The 16,224-nt window shown below is 38.5% G+C and overlaps 1 protein-coding gene across 7 annotated transcripts in view; it reads left to right on the top strand.

Annotated features, from left to right (window-relative positions):
- KIF16B (kinesin family member 16B) overlaps positions 1-16,224 on the top strand; it is a 305,749-nt gene that overhangs the window by 95,451 nt on the left and 194,074 nt on the right. The window lies entirely within an intron of this gene.

The raw sequence follows: 16,224 nt of genomic DNA, 5'->3' as shown, positions 1-16,224 counted from the left end.
CTGTAATTAAATTTATAATAAATTATTTGGCAAGAAATCATGACTTCAGGTACTTGTTAAAAACGATAATCATACAAGCATTAGAGTTGGTGAACAGGGAGTTGGTGTTTGTTTAATATAAATTCTAAAAAGACTTTTGATATGATTAATTTTCATTATTAAAAGAAAGCATACTGGATATTAGTTGTATTATGTTTCATCCGGAAGTGAATCAAAATGCCTTTTAGAATAATAAGAAGACTAATACCTTCCATTTATATTGTACCTTTCTTCCGAAGAGTTCAAAGCACTTTCCAGGACTCATCTAATTAATCTCTTCGGCTCGCCTGCAGAGTGGCTGGTGGGGCATGGTGTGTGTGAGCGCGTGTGCGTGTGCGTGTGCGTGCGTGCAGGCAGGCACAGTTTTTACGTGGATTTCTTCCCTTCTTTTTCTCCCTCCCTCCCTCCCATCTACCTCCCTTCTTTTCTTCACTTTTCATTTCATCTAATATAAGCTATTTTCTGGATCTAATCTTGGCTAGAACTTGGCATTTTGTTAAGCGTCATGTTTCAAACAATCGCATACCGTTTTTAGACTGTCAAGCTGCATTGATTCATAAAGACAGAGTTTTACTGGAAGAAAAATACAGCATGTGCTACCCATACACATCAGACCATTAATCAAAAATTGGTATCAGAAATGCTGTTAGAACATAAATTTCAGCGGTGGCTTCCCGTTTTGACTCTTATAATAGATTTTGATTTCTTAGTAATTGCTTTTATTTTCATGCCCATGCTTGGGTGAGTGAGCGGGTCGCCTGGGTGACAAAAGCAACTAGTTCACAGGAAAAGCGAGAACAGCGAGAAGGTGAGGTTATTCCCAATGTAATGCTTTCTCTATACATAGAGCCACCATATTAATTTTCTCTCGTCTTGTCTCTTTGCCAGACTTGCTCACTGGGGCAGCTGTTTATGCTGCACGTGTCATTTTCTTTAATTGATATTCATCCTCGGCAGCCATCGGTGCCTTTGTGGATTGCTCTCAGAGCAGCTGCGTTTTGGCAATAAAGTGGCTCACAAGCAAAACTACACCATTTTGATCTGGGTTGTGGCAGAATCTTGAATGGATTTCCTGATTGATGAAGGTAGAAGGGCCTCACAAAACCACGAGGAGACTGTTGGCACCCCCATCTCCCAAAGCACTGATTCTGGTTTCCCCTTGATCCTGTTTTCCTCGGGCAGTGCAGGTTAGTTTTTTTCTTCCCAAAAGCATACGAGGATCTTACATCCACCCTTTTTTCCTGTGATCTTGAACCAGTGATGAGGGTGTGGCCAAGCAGTGACGCTTTCCTTGACTTTCCTGCCGTCCCGTTTCAGGTCCTTGTCCATGTCAAGGGGCAGTTCCTTGTCTGGGGGAGGTCTTACTGTGACTCTTTATAAACATCTTGAGCTGGAAGCTTTGTGGAAAGCAAAGACCTTTCAAGGCATTATTCATACTCCCCTCTGTTTTTTACCGGACGAGGCGAGGCAGTGTTCACTTAGGATCTGTGCAGCCATTGAATACTGGATTACAAACCGCAGCCAGGCTTCTCGTGGATGAGGCAAAGGAAGCCTTCAAATGACAGAGGCTGTTCAGGAACCCCCTTCTCCCCCTGCCCCCCCTTTTTTATGTCTCATGGCGCAGAAATGAAGGGCCATGGTGACATTGAATTGTAATTCCGTAACTTTATTTGAGCAAAGTCAACCGTTGACTTTGCATTACTAGGAAAATAGCAGCTGAGGCACTGCTCACAGAAATTTTGCAGCATTACATGTTTTCTGTCCTTTCCAGGGTACACAGATTTAGAAATATGAGGTTACTGGCACAATTTACTAATATCATTTTGTTTCCGCAAAAAAGGAAGCACTTGCATGGCCTGTCTCTAAAGCGGTATTTGACCAGACGTCTTTCATAATGTGTACCAAAGTAAAAGGTTACTTATTAGTGTTATCAGCAGGAGTAAGAGGTTGCTGGGATTCCAACGCAGGACCCATTTTATTTGCCTTACTTGGACTATCTTGTAAATGAAAGTAGTTGGAGAATAGGATGAGGAGGGGGGATTATCCTCATTTATGTTTCTGTGCCTTGTTACCTGGATGGAGTCGCCAGACATCATAGGTTTGTTCCTACCGCGAGGCTTGGGGATTAGATAGTTCTACCCCTGAAGCCGAGAGCTGTATGGCAAAGCAGGTCCCGCCATAGCTGGGTGAGATTGTCTACTCCGCAGCATTCATGTGTCAGTAAAAGTGATAAGTGAGTTTGGGTTCCATCTTTGTGTTCTTCCCCAAGCCAGCTGGGGCAACAAACACGGGGACAGGTTCTGTGGAGGACATGCTGTCAAGAGGTAGTTGAGTGTGGTGGTTAGAGTCATGGGCTCTGAAGTCAGGTTAGGTTGCTTACAGTCCAATCCTGGGTGTGTGATTTACTAGTTGTGTAATTTGGGCAGGTGACTTACCATTGTAGATGTGATACTAGAGATCTCTTTTAGTGCCTATCTTTTTCTTTTTCGGAATTACTACATGGGGCTCAGCGGGCCCCATCTTCCATCAGGACCGCATTGGCTAAAGAGCACACAAGGCATGTATGTTTTAGAATAAAGGACTTGGGTGTGCGGGTGCACACGCATGAGTGTGCGTGTGAGCCTTAATTGGAATAAGAAAATCATGAGACCATTTTTAGAAAGATCACGGCAAGCCTTTTCTGTTTGCATTCTTGTTTCAAAGAAAGAAAAGCAATCTACTGCAAAGACATTAATGTCAGTTTGAATTTGAGAATTTAAGCATCGGAGAGCTATGTATTCCAAATTGGGTCTCCCAGAGGAAATACGAATCTGCCATGTGTTTATATGAGTCAAATGTGGTGAGTTGGATTTTAGATACCTAGAAATCTTTCCCTAGATTCAGAATTTCAAAATTATACGCCTGGACTGGATCATATTAGCTCCCAGTAGAATTGCTCTGATTGAACTAACTTTTGGCAAAATCCCATTAACCTATATTGAAGGACATTGTAAGAAATGCCCTAGAAAGCGGGTTGCCATGTTTAATCTGAGGAGCTGCTGTGGCCTAGTTCATGTGTCTGTGTGAGAACCCATGGGGGCATTTCTCTTGGAATCAGGGAGGGCGGGTACTGTGACAAGAAGAGGTTTTGTTTTTAGCTCGCAGGTATTGTAAATCAGGTAGCCTCTTTGTAGTGGCAGATACATTTAGGGTCAGACGTTTGTTCCACCCTAAAAGAATGTACGTGTAGGTCTTCCTGGAAGGCAGTCTGTGGCCTGTTCTTCATCCCTTAATTTAGCCTACTGCCCTTTTGTGTCAGTTTTTATTATTATTATTATTACTATTATTATTTGGTTTTCATTTTTATTATATGCAGGCTCTTGTTAGGTACCAGAGTGGAAGTGATAAAGAAAGAATATATGTTGTCATTTTAGTTTCTGTGAACTGTTTACCTCTTGGCTTTGACAACAGTTGATAATTCATGCCTGAATCAATGATTTCAATAGAAGATACTGAATCATGATTTTCTAATTTTATCATTCCTCCCTGTTTCATTAGCCACTTCTGTGAAGTGGCGCTTCGCTCACAACCAGGCCCACTTAGATCCTCTGAAAAATCACGATAAGTGCTTTTTTTCTCTTTTATTATATTTTTATGGTAAGGAATAAGTTTCACAGCTACTTAAAGTGATGACAAATAAGAGTTTTTTTTTTTTTTCTCCTTTCTGGCTTTTTCTTTTTCTTCTTTTTTGATTATTACTAACCAATCATAGAATTTCCTGGATTCAGTATGTTTTAGTTAACTATAATCATTATTCTTTTTGACGTGAAAACTCTCACAATTTTTTTTGTGACTTTTTTTTTTTTTTTTTTTACCTGTGGCCCTACACAACCTTATAAATCGTTTAAAGCTTACTTGCTGTCTGCTGGGATGAAATCTCCTATTGAACCTTTTCTGTCTGAGATTTTAAATCAGCCATTTCTTAAGGGAGTTCTTGTTTCTGTTAGTGACAAATAGCATTAGAGACCAACCTGTGAACCCTGGGGTGCTCACTGCTGCTGGGCTGCTATGGCTTGTCAGCCATTTCATACACATAGTCTTTGTATTCGATTTCATAATTATATGCTTTTCCTTAAGTGAAAATCACGATTCCTAAGACCATTAACTAATTATTTATTTGATTTATTCTGTGTACTACTTACTTGATTTTTTGAAAGCTTTCAAGATGGCATTACTAATAAAATTAATGAACGAAGCTTAAAATACATTTGGGGGTCTTTGTTCTCAGAATGTTAAGGAGAGTTTGTAGTTGGAGTGCTGCATTATAAATTTACCTGAAATAATGATTAATTGTTTATGTGGTTATGTTTTCATTTTGATGAGTACTTGGATTCATGTATTTCAGTTTATTTTCAATTTTAGGATTAAAAGAGTTAAATTGTTATGTTACACATAAAGAATAAAGTATATTGCATACATACGTACTTATTATATGTATGTGTATATAGTATGAGATTTGTGCAATTCTACAATCTAAATCAATATAGGAAGGTATACACAGATAAATCTTAGTTTTATTCTTGTCCTTGTAGGCAACCATTTTTGTTAGTTATTTGTTTATCCTTTCAAAAGTTTTTCTTTTGGAAAACATGAATATATGAATATGCTTTAGGAAAGCAAATACGAATATATATTTTTGTTCTCCACTCTTACTACAAAAAATAAGACAAGAAAACACGTACATTGTTCTACATCTTTTTATTCATTTGTCAATAGATCCTAGTTTTCCTTAGAGATTTTTCTCATTAGTTTTTTTTTTCATAATGGTACAGTGCGTTATTGTGTAGATAGATATACTGTATCCACTATTGATTGACCCAAGATTTCTCTATTTTCTTTAATGTTTTGAAGTATAAATGATATTGTAGGGAATAACTGAGTAGTGTGTGTGTGTGTGTGTGTGTGTGTGTGTGTGTGTGAAAGTCATTTCATAATTTTCCAAGTGAATTCATAGGATAGACTTCTAGCAGTGAAATTGCTGAGTCAAAGATAAATTAATCTGTAATTTAGGAAGGTATTGCCAGATCTTTTACATAGGGGTTGTACCATTTTGCTTTTTCAACATCTTCTCAACAGAGTATGTTGTCCTAGTAAAATTTTACCAGTCTGATAGATCAGAAATGGATTATGGTAGTTTTGATTTGTGTTATTCTTATGAGTTAAGAGACTGTTTTATTCAAGGGCCAATTATTTGTATTTTCTTTTCTGTGAGTTATTTGTTTCTATAATTAAAAAAAATTTTTTTTTCTATTGGCTTTTTGGTTATTCCTCTTGCCTGAATATCTAGAATTCTTCATATGTTAACCTGTTGCTGATAAATATACATTCCAGATATTTTTCCACTTGATTTTTAAATTTTGTGTTTTTATTGTGTGATGTGTGCTTATACACAAATTATATAGAAGTTTGCGTTTGGGTTTATTGGGGTGTGTGAGTGTGTGTATAATATCATCACACAGTAGTTTTTGTAGTCAAATGTATTAATCTTTTGTGGCTTCTGGATTTTGAATCATAACATTCTGTACTTTGAGACTATAAAGGAGTATATTTTTTCATAGCGTCTCTATAGTTTTATTTTTACATTTAAATCTTCGACCCACTTATAGTTTATCCTTTGTAGAATACGTAAAGTTATGAAGTCAACTTTGTCTTTTTATAAACGGCTATGGTAAGAGTGAAGGGCAGATTGCCCTAAGGTGTACCACTTTGGCATACTGATCATTTTGTATTGAAGCACCTTGAGAAACAGCCAGTACAAGGATACTCAGACCCTCCCCTGTCCCCCCGAAAGCAGGAAATACATCTCCCATATGAAAGGTACCCTCTTTGTACTAGGAAGTAAAAAGACATCCTTCTCACCAGAGTTATGGACTATAAAGCCAAGAAAGCTATAGAAACAAACCTTGTTGCTTTTTACTCATCTACTCCAGCCCGAATTTTGCTTAGAATTCCTTACAAAAGCTCACAAACATTTGTTTTCTTTATCCTGTCAATTCCTCACGAATTTATTGTCCTTTTATCTAAAAGTATAAGATTGCCTGCCTTGGTCCATTTCTGTAGGTCTCTAGTTCATTGTTGGGCCTCTGTGCACATGTAGTAAAACTTTTTTTTTTTTTCTCCTGGTAATCTGTTTTTCGTCAACTTAATTTTCAAACCAGTTGGAAGACCTTGAAGGGTAGAAGGAAAATATTTCCTCCCCTGCACTGTGCAGTTGTCATACTACATACACTTACAAATTGACATTTACCTGACTGTTTTGCTAGGTCATCATTTGCATCATCGTTAATCTCCCAAATGTATTGTTCTTGAACTTTTAGACTTTCTCTTTTGTCTATTCACTCATCTATGTCACTGTTTACATTATTTAGTTCTGTGTTATTTAATGTCAGGGTTGTGACCCCTACAGTCCTTTGGCTTTGTATTTGTCTGCTATACCTTTGCTCCTAATGTCATTTTGAATCTTCCTGATTGATTTTGTGTTAGGTGTCTCCGTATCTGACACATAAAAAAGTTTTGCTTTGTTAATCAATGTGAGAGTCATTGAATTAAGCCCTTTATATATACATTGGTACAACCAGTGTGATTGGTTTAGTTCTGTGATATTGATTTATGCATTGCTTATGTATGCATGTGTGCACATTTTTAAAGTATCTTTCCTATGTATTCTGTTTGCTTAGCAGTATGTTTTTTTTTATACATGCAGTGTTTGGGGAGATCTGTATTTTGTGTTAGTAGTTACTTTTATGACAGTAGAGCCACAAAAGACTCTCAGTCCCTTTTCCTTTAGTTTAGACCATGTCTGTTGGTTTCCTGCAAAGAACAGCAATGAAATTAACTTTGAATGAAGTTAACAATGAAATTAATCCGGTTTCTTCTTCTTCTCTTCTGCCTGTGCTCTTGGTCACCTGTGTGGCATTTCTTAGTGTCTAACTTTGTATCCTTAAATGAGATTATCAGCTTAAAATACCATCCTTTCTGCTTCAGTTGGTACCTGTGAGGTGGCTTGTGAGTTGCACTATTGCCAAATTGTTGGTACATTAATATTTCCATGCTATTCAGTAATTTCCCCCCCATGTTTATTTAAGTTTTAGTTGTACAGTGACATATACTTTTGAGTCTCCATCAGTCCTTGCTGAGATTTCTCTCATCTCTTGGTTAGGTAAAATATGTTCTTTGGTAGATTTCTCCAGAAGATCTGTCAGGAAAAATATTCCCTCAAAACATACATACACCTGGCTCATTCATTCTTTCTTCGTAGGTACTGCTCCATTATTTTCTGGCATTGAATGTTGATGTTAAAGTCAGTTTGGCAACCTGATTTGCTTTCCTGTATAGGTGACTTGGTCTTTTTGACTGGCTGTCTAAGAGATTCTTCAGTCTTTAAAAATCTGTTGGTTTTCCTAGCCTATGTCTTGGTGTTGCCAGGCATATTGTATACCTTCCAATTCACAGTTTAGAGCAGGGGTCAGTAAACTTTTTACATAAAGGATCAGAGAGTAAATCCTTTCAGCTTTGTAAGCCATGTGTTATCTGTCACAGCTACCAACTCTGTGTTGTAGTACGAAAGCAGCCAGAGATGGTACTTACACAGATGGCCATGACTGGATTTGGCCAGGGGGTTCTAGCTCTAGTTTGCCAATCCCTGGTTTAGAGAGCAGTGCTGGATTTCTAAGACGTTTGCTTGTAGTAGATTTCAGATATTTGATCTCTACCATTGTTTTGGTTTTCTTATTTGGATGGAGAAATACTATTTTGTTCTTTTGACAACTTTTTAAAATGTCTATCACCTTTTGTCTTATCTTTCTACCAATTGATCTTGGTTTCATTTTCAGTGCTTTTTCATTCTTTATATCCTTTACTGTGCTTTCTGGGATCTTTGTTTTCTCGTGTGTTCTTTGTACTTTTCTTCATTTCCTAATTATTGTTTCTTTGTATCCTCCCTGAGTTCTGTACATTTTCTTCTCCCTTCCTTCTATTGTGTAAATGTCTTTGAATTCTTGGAATGTTCTTTTGTACCTTTCTAGCTTTGTGGCTATATTTTTCTGGTGAATATTCTTATGCCGAGAAATATTTTTTTTTCTTATATCGGACATGGCAGTTTTACTTGCTTTTTTTTGTTCCCATTTGAATTATTTGTGTTTTCCTGAGTTACCTATTAGTCAGTTGCACGGTCCCGCGAGGGTGGAGGACTTAGGGCAGCCCTCCTGGTTTCTTGGCATAGCGTCTTCTCTGCCGCTGCTACTGGAATGGGTGGTTTCTTTGCTACATGGCACTGGTTCTTTGCACTTTTTTCACTTCCGGTGCCTTTTCTTTCTGCCTCCCCTAGTACTTCCTGCTCTACCCTGTTCATTCTCAGACCTGTCTAGAGCAGTTGCCACAAAGGGTGCACCCCCCTCCTTCTGGTGGTGAATATTTTTTTGCTGGAGTTTTCTGGATCTGCTACTAATAAAATCCCGTATCCTCCACTCTCCCCATTCTTCCCACTTATGTCCTCTCCCCCGCACATGGCTGTCAGTTCTCATGCCATCCTTTCTGCTGGTGCAGGTTTACCCCTCCAGATGTTATTTGAAATAGGCATCCTAAAAGGTTTTGTTTATTTTTCTAGTTGCTTTTCATGGTTTCTAAAAGTGGGTAGTCCCCATAATTCCTATCTGAACCTGTATAGATCTCATATATTCCTTTTGAACTAGATACACATGAGCTTATTTTTAAAATATTGAACACTAAAGTAAATGAAACCAAGGTCTGAACCAAAAAAAAATTGGTTCCTAACCCTTTCTACGTATGTGGCAATGTTTCATGTGCATTGAGTGTGCAACGTTCATCAGAAGTGGATACTGTGAACATGAAACAAGGTTTGTTTAATAATTACTTCCTTTTCTGACTTCTGGTTTACCAGGTTCACAAGAGAGGGCTTTAAATGAACTTGACTAAGATATTCTGAGAAACAATGATTTTTTTTTTTTTTTTGACATGGTGGTATTTATTTCAGCGTAATGGAAATGGCATAGTGATCCCAAGAAGAAAGTCTTCCAGTTACTTAGGAGAGCTATTTTGGGTCATTTATGATTTACCAAGAATCACCATCAGTGCCAATTTAAATACTAAGTGAAGTGCAGTTGTGTATGCCTCATAAACTTTCTGAGTGGCTAGAGGAGCTCCATTTTTTTCCTGTTCCTCATTATTCTATGAAATGTGTTTTCATGTCTCCCGAGTCTAGCAGCATCTTGCATTTGCTGCTATAAATGTCTCCCATCAGAAGGCCAAATAAGGAAGTTACAATTATAGAAATGTTTTCCCTAAAGACATTAGCCACATGAGATGCTAAATGACTTGCGCTATTTCAGTCTTTCTCATTTGTAGATTTTTTTTTTTTTCTATGTGAGCTTGGAAGGCAGCCTGCAGAATATATGCTGACAAGTCTATTTTCTGTGTAATGTGGAAGAAACATTGAGATGGAGGTTGTGACTGACCCAAACCTGTCTGCAAATACACAGGAATTAGAAGGTGACACTGCCATCAGCGTGCTGCCCAGCACTCCATTCACACTCCCACATTTTTTTTTTTTTTTAAGATTTTATTTATTTATTTGACAGAGATAGAGACAGCCAGCGAGAGAGGGAACACAAGCAGGGGGAGTGGGAGAGGAAGAAGCAGGCTCATAGTGGAGGAGCCTGACGTGGGGCTCGATCCTGTAACGCCGGGATCACGCCCTGAGCCGAAGGCAGACGCTTTAACCGCTGTGCCACCCAGGCGCCCCATACTCCCACATTATCTGTCACTTCGAACAAATTGCAGAATTTTTTGGTGGAACACAGTAAGCTATAACCTGCTCACAACATTTTACTATTTATCTCTCTCCAAAGAGTGACATAGTCAAGTCTCTTCAGAACTGAACTCCTGTCAGTCAAAATATAAATCTGAACTAGGATGTTTATTTCCACATCTCTTGTGTCTCTTCTCATGTAAAGCTCAGCTCAGCCCCACATCATTTGTTGAGCATATACTGTATACCAGGTTCTGTTAGGTGCTGGGGTTACAGACCTGAATGTGATGCTGTCCTTGTTCTCAAAGAACTCCACTCAGGGAGGGAGACGGTGGGTCATTACAGGGCTGCCAGGAATAGAGCCTGTGTAATGTGGGGAACTTGAGCAGGGGAAGAGCCTATTGGGCAGGGTGTGCATGTGTTGGCAGATGGGGCCACAGAGTTTTCAGATCCCTTTGGGCTCTCCTGTCCTTTATCTACCTCATGCTGGGAAAGCTTCTGCAGTAGAACTTGGCCAACTTGAAGCCAACAATCTTGTATTTTGATACTTAAAACTGGAAGACACCTGATGGGTCTTTCAACTCTGTGTGCAAGTGATCGATGATAGAGTTGGGGCTTGTTCGTTCATTTCTACTGTGGTGCTAGACCCAGGTTGTACAAAAACCAAAACTTCAGGTGTATGTGGGGTATTTGTGTCTTCTCTAGCTTTGTATTTATTTCCTTTATGATCTACATTAGCAAAGACCTATAAAATTGGAAGAGTTTAAAACTCAAACAAAGTGAACTTTGCCATATATTAATACTGAAGTAAGTTGGATTTCATTTAGAATTAAAAAAAATATATCTGTTTGCCCTTCCTGTACCATGGTCCAGTGTTTCACGATATATCAGTTAAAAACTTGCTTTTCTGGAAGGTAGAAATTATTCTTTTCTTTCTCCTCTTAATTATCTAAACTTACTTCTAGTTTTTATGCTGTTCAGTCTCATACTTATTCTCATTAAAAACTGTGTTTCTAGTTCCCCTTTGTGTTCCACGGCACCTTGCTTCTGGAGGTACTCAGTGAATGTTTGTTGAACCACATTATGTGAACTCAGTCAGTTTTAGCAGCAATTTTTCTAGTAATTACTTCACCCATCTGCCATCCTTTTTACTGTTGCTGATGTAATGAGAGGTTTTAGGTCCTATTATTAATAATTCGATTTAATTTACCTCTCAATTTTGACATTTGCATTCCATTTTATAACCTTATTTCTAACAATTAATATGAGTTTTTATTTTGAATTGTTTTGTTTTGTTTCGTTGGTGTGGAAGCGTAGTTGACACAATGTTACGTTGGTTTCTGGTGTACAGCATAGTGATGGGACAAGTCTATACCTTTATGCTGTGCTCCCCACAAGTGTAGCTACTATCTGTCGCCATAACTATCGCAAGACCACTGGCTATCCTCCCTGTGCTGTACGTGTCGTTCTCGTGACTTATTTATTCCATAATTGGAAGCCTGTCCTTTCCACTTCCCTTCACCCATTTTACCCGACCCCCCCACCCCCTGCATTTTGACATGGTTTCAGGGCTGACTGTCACTGACCGTATCCCCCATGCCTACCTCCACTCTCGGGTTCTTTGTTCATGTCTTACTTATCTCAGAGTAATGGTTTTCAGAGTGAGTTTGCAGACCATCTTTTGGTGCTGGTGATACTTTTGCAGGTGGAAAGTCATGTGAGTGCAGAATTCTTTTGCTTTTGATTTATTCCCCTTCAAAAAACTGTGAATGTGACTTATGTTTCAGCTTCAGTATTGCCAAGGGAAATTCTTAAAACATCCTAATATTTTTTCCATTTGTAACTATTCTTCTTTTATCTTGCTACTTACAGGATTTTTAAATTTTTTTTTAATTTAAATTTTTAACAGGATTCTTCCTCTTCCTCTTCTTCCTCCTCATCCTGTTCTTCTTCTTCCTCTTCTCTCTTCCATCTTCCTACTCAGAGATCTTTCCCTCATCAGATGCTGGCCCCTTTTCAGCTTTGTTCCACTGACTCTTTGTAACTCTCTCTCAGTTCTTCTCTTCTCTTCTCTTCTCTTCTCTTCTCTTCTCTTCTCTTCTCTTCTCTTCTCTTCCTCTGGAGTACCCATTTCCCTTCATTTACATTTTCCGTTCTCCTTCCTCTGTATCGCTCATCTATTCCCACATGTTTTCATCCCTTCGTTCTGTACACTTTGCATTCTCTGACTGCATCTCCTATTCTCTGCTTCACTCATTTGGTTATTTGGAGCGCAGGCTTAGTTCTTTCCTCTTCTAGTACAGGAGTTAATTCTGAGTTTGCACTCACCTCTCGGCCGTTTCATCTCAATTTCTTTCATTTCTCTCTCTCTCTCTCTCTCTTTTAAAGGTCTCATATTTTTGGATTTGCTTCTGTTTCTTATTGTAAACAGATAGGGGAAAGGTACTTTATTTCTGATATCTTGAATACTCTGTTCCCCTTATTTTACACGGCAACCATTTTGCCTGGGGAGTCCCTCTTGTTGGCTTTTGTGGGCTCTTGTTGCGTGGTGTTTAAATTGTTTGCTACTGGTTGTTGCCTGTTTGTTGTCAGTGAGGATGTTTGATGTCTGTTAAATTGTTGATATTGTTGTTGCTTATGGATTACTTGTGCTTTTTGTTTGTTTTGGGTTTTTTTTTTTTTTTAATTTTTTTTTGGTCCCCAAGACTTCTTACCTTGCTCCTCGTTAGAATCCTTTGCCAGGTCGCAAGCTGAAGGACTAGTCTAAGGGGACTGTGCTTTGCCAAATTCTTGGTATCTGCTGGTCATGGGTCTAGCTCAGCTTGCTTTTCTGATGAGGGATGATCTGTTGCCATCATATTTTCTGGCATCATATTTTATTTAAAGGAAGGTTTATTCATAATAAATGGAAACATTTGTGTTTTGTGTCTTGGCATAAATGCAGCATGAGAAGTATTGTCTTCATAGGACACTGTGGGTAGTTCTCTTCCACCTGCCCCCACTGTGCACCCAGACACAGTGCGCCGTGGCCTGTTCTTCCTTCCTGGCTGTGAGTGGCAATTGATGTAGGACGAGCAACCAGCAACGGCTGTGGTTGCACTGGGATGAAGAAATAGTCTAGGCCACTTTAGAAAGGCACTTTCCCCCACCTGGAATTGGCTCTGGGGCTGTGGAAAGGCACGGGAAGGAAACTATCTAGCTGACCTTGCTGTTTTTCTTCAGACACTTTTACCTGCCCATGGTTTTATTGTAAGAAGGGTCTCCCAGGGCCTGGCCCATTACCACCAGTATTACTAAATGCCAAAGCGTTTGTCAGTTTACATTGATTTCTGGGTTTTTATCAGCCTTTCGATGTGGACATAGCTGAGAGTGGACTGGCTGCCACTGGGTTTGGCAATTGATGTCGTAAACCGGAAGTACTTACTAGAGCTTTTCACTTGCTTTTAACTTGGGGTGGACATGTTCAATGGACTTCTCCAGTTTAAGTTTCTAGCACACTTTTTCTCTCCTTAATGAAATTTCTGGTCATCCTCTAGGACCCCTTCACCCCTCTTCTCATGATTAGTGAAGTTGGAGGTGGGTCTCTGATCTCAATTCAAGAAAGTGATCAAAAACGTTGGAATATTTTTCACATCAGAATGAGTCTCTGGGATTTGTTACTTAGCGGCAACTCCCTTTGACTGTCTAATTTAAAGATAGAGTTTTTAGGTCATAATAAATCTTTTAGAATGGGAAGGAAGAATGAACAGATGTTCTAAGTGGCGCACATCTAATGTAAATCAGATAGGCCCCTAAAGAGAGGTATTAAACTCTTTCCTCTTTTGCTATTTTCAAGTACAGTCCATGATTCGAAGGATGTAAAGTGCTCATTTAGTTTTCAGGGGGGCATTCATTTTGTGTTCGAGTGTCTGCGCTATGCTGGGACTCTGAAAACCAAGTTAAAAAAAGACAAGGTTCTTGTTCTTAAGAGGTAATGTGGGAATCGAGTTGGTGAATATGAGTGGATTTAGGCCAAAGTGGGGGTGATTTGTTTTGAGTCCCAATATTTTTTTCAAATTCATCTCTAAGTTTTCTATAGGAGTACTTACTGCTCAGTCTATAAAGTCTTCAGAAATCCACTCTTACCTACAGTGATGTTTTAAGCCAAAATTGATACAATACCTAGGATTTAAATAGTATGGTTTCTAGTAATTAGATGAACATTTTCCCTGTTTAGCAGTTAGAATCCATGGACTTTTAAGGTGATCAATGTCTGGCAGCTGTATATATATATATATATATATATATATATATATATATATATATAAAATTATATAATTTTTTTGAATTAAGGGTAAATCTATTTTAAGGAATTGTTTTAATTTTGTAGATTTCTGTTACTTAACATTTCTATATTTTAATTGGCCTAATAAAGCCTAAATTGACGACATTATCAAGGCATATGAGGATGCAGACGTAAATTGTTCCCGCAGGGAAGTGTTAATGGAATCAAGATGGTGCAGGAGAGCTCACCACCCGGTTCACTTGCAGCCCCGAGGTATGCAGTGACATTTTAAAAATGTCTTCTGAAGCCAGACAGTCGCTTCATTAGATTAATTAAAGTACAAACTAACCCCAATCTGGTGTTTTGATAACGGCCACAGGGCTGTTGAAGTTGGAATCGGCCTGTGTTTGAGAGTGCTCTCATTAAAGCCACAGTGTCATTGCCTCTACGGTTTCTCCTAAACTTTTGAATTTACCTTTGAGCAAATAAGTGGACTTTTAGCATCCCTGATTGCTTTCTCAATGGTTAACAGCCTCCTTTTCTCTGCTTCATCTCTCCCGCTCGTTGTGGGGGCGTTTGTGACAGCAAGGCAGCAACAACAGGCTTCCACTCTCCCATAGGCTGTCTGTCCTGGCAGGATTTGGCAGGAAGAGTAGGTCGTCTACACCATCAGTGGTCACATGCAGATTTTTAAAAAAATTTTAATCCATTATACACTGAAACATCTGTAAAATACAATAAAAATGAATTATTAGAATAATAAAATGGAGAACAAGATACACAAAAATACAAGTCCCAATGTATTAGGTATTATGTAAATTCCAGTTAGTTAACATGCAGTGTATTATTAGTTTCAGGTGTACAATACAGTGATTTGACAGTTCCATACACCATCCAGTGCTCATCTCAAGTGTACTCCTTAATTGCCTACTTAACCCATCCCCCACCTACCTCCCTCTGATAATCCTCAGTTTGCTCTCTATAGTTAAGAGTCTGGTTTTTGGTTTGCCTCTTTTTCTTTCTCTTTTCTTTTGCCCATTTGTTTTGTTTCTTAAATTCCACATATGAGTGAAATCATATGGTATTAGTATTTCTCTAACTTATTTTGTTTAGCATAATACTGTCTCCATCGATGCCCTTGCAAATGACAAGATTTCATTCTTTCTTATGGCTGAGTAATATTCCAGTGTGTGTGTCGGGGTGTATGTGTGTACCCCCCGACACACACACGCACACACACACACACACACACACACACACACACACACACACATCATATCTTTATCCATTCATCAGTCAATGGACAGTGGGCTGTTCCCATAATTTGGCTATTGTAGATAATGTTGCTGTAAAGATCAGGGTGCATGTATCCCTTCGAGTTAGTATTTTTGTATCCTTTGGGTAAATCCTAGTAGTGCAATTGCTGGATGAGAGGGTGGTTCTATTTTTAACTTTGGAGGAACCTCCATACTGTTTTCCAGAGTGGCTGCACCAGTTTGCATTCCTACCAACAGTGCAAGAGGGTTCCTGTTTCTCCACATCGTCAACACCTGTTGCTTCTTGTGTTGTTAATTTTGGCCATTCTGACAGGTGTGAGAGGGTATCTCATTGTAGTTTTGATTTGCATTTCTCTGGTGATAAGTGATACTGAGCATCTTTTCATGTGTCTGTTGACCATCTATCTTTATGTCTTCTTTGGAAAAATGTCTATTCATGTCTTTTGCCTGTTCTTTAATTGGATTATTCATTGTTTTGGGTGTTGAGTTTTATATATTCTATATGTATTTTGCATACCAACCCTTTATCATATATGTCATTTGCAAATATCTTCTCCCATTCCATAGGTTGCCTTTTAGTTTTGTTGGTTGTTTCCTTTGCTATGCAGAAACTTTTTATTTTGTTGTGGTCCCAATAGTTTTTGCTTTTTTGTTTCCCTTGCCTCAGGAGACATATCTAGAAAGAAGTTGCTACAGCTGATGTCAGAGAAGTTCCTGCCTCTGTTCTCTTCTAGGATTTTTATGATTTCAGGTCTCACATTTAGGTCTTTAATAGACTTTGAATTTACTTTTGTGTATCTTGTAAGAAAGTGATCTGGTTTCATTCTTTTGCATATTTG

This window comes from Ursus americanus, chromosome 22 (genome assembly GCF_024610735.1).
Source record: "Ursus americanus isolate L20-20 chromosome 22, mUrsAme1.1.p, whole genome shotgun sequence".
NCBI classification, from domain to species: domain Eukaryota; kingdom Metazoa; phylum Chordata; class Mammalia; order Carnivora; family Ursidae; genus Ursus; species Ursus americanus.
The sequence above is the reverse complement of the archived record's forward strand: the minus strand, read 5'-3'. Positions and strand labels throughout refer to the sequence as shown.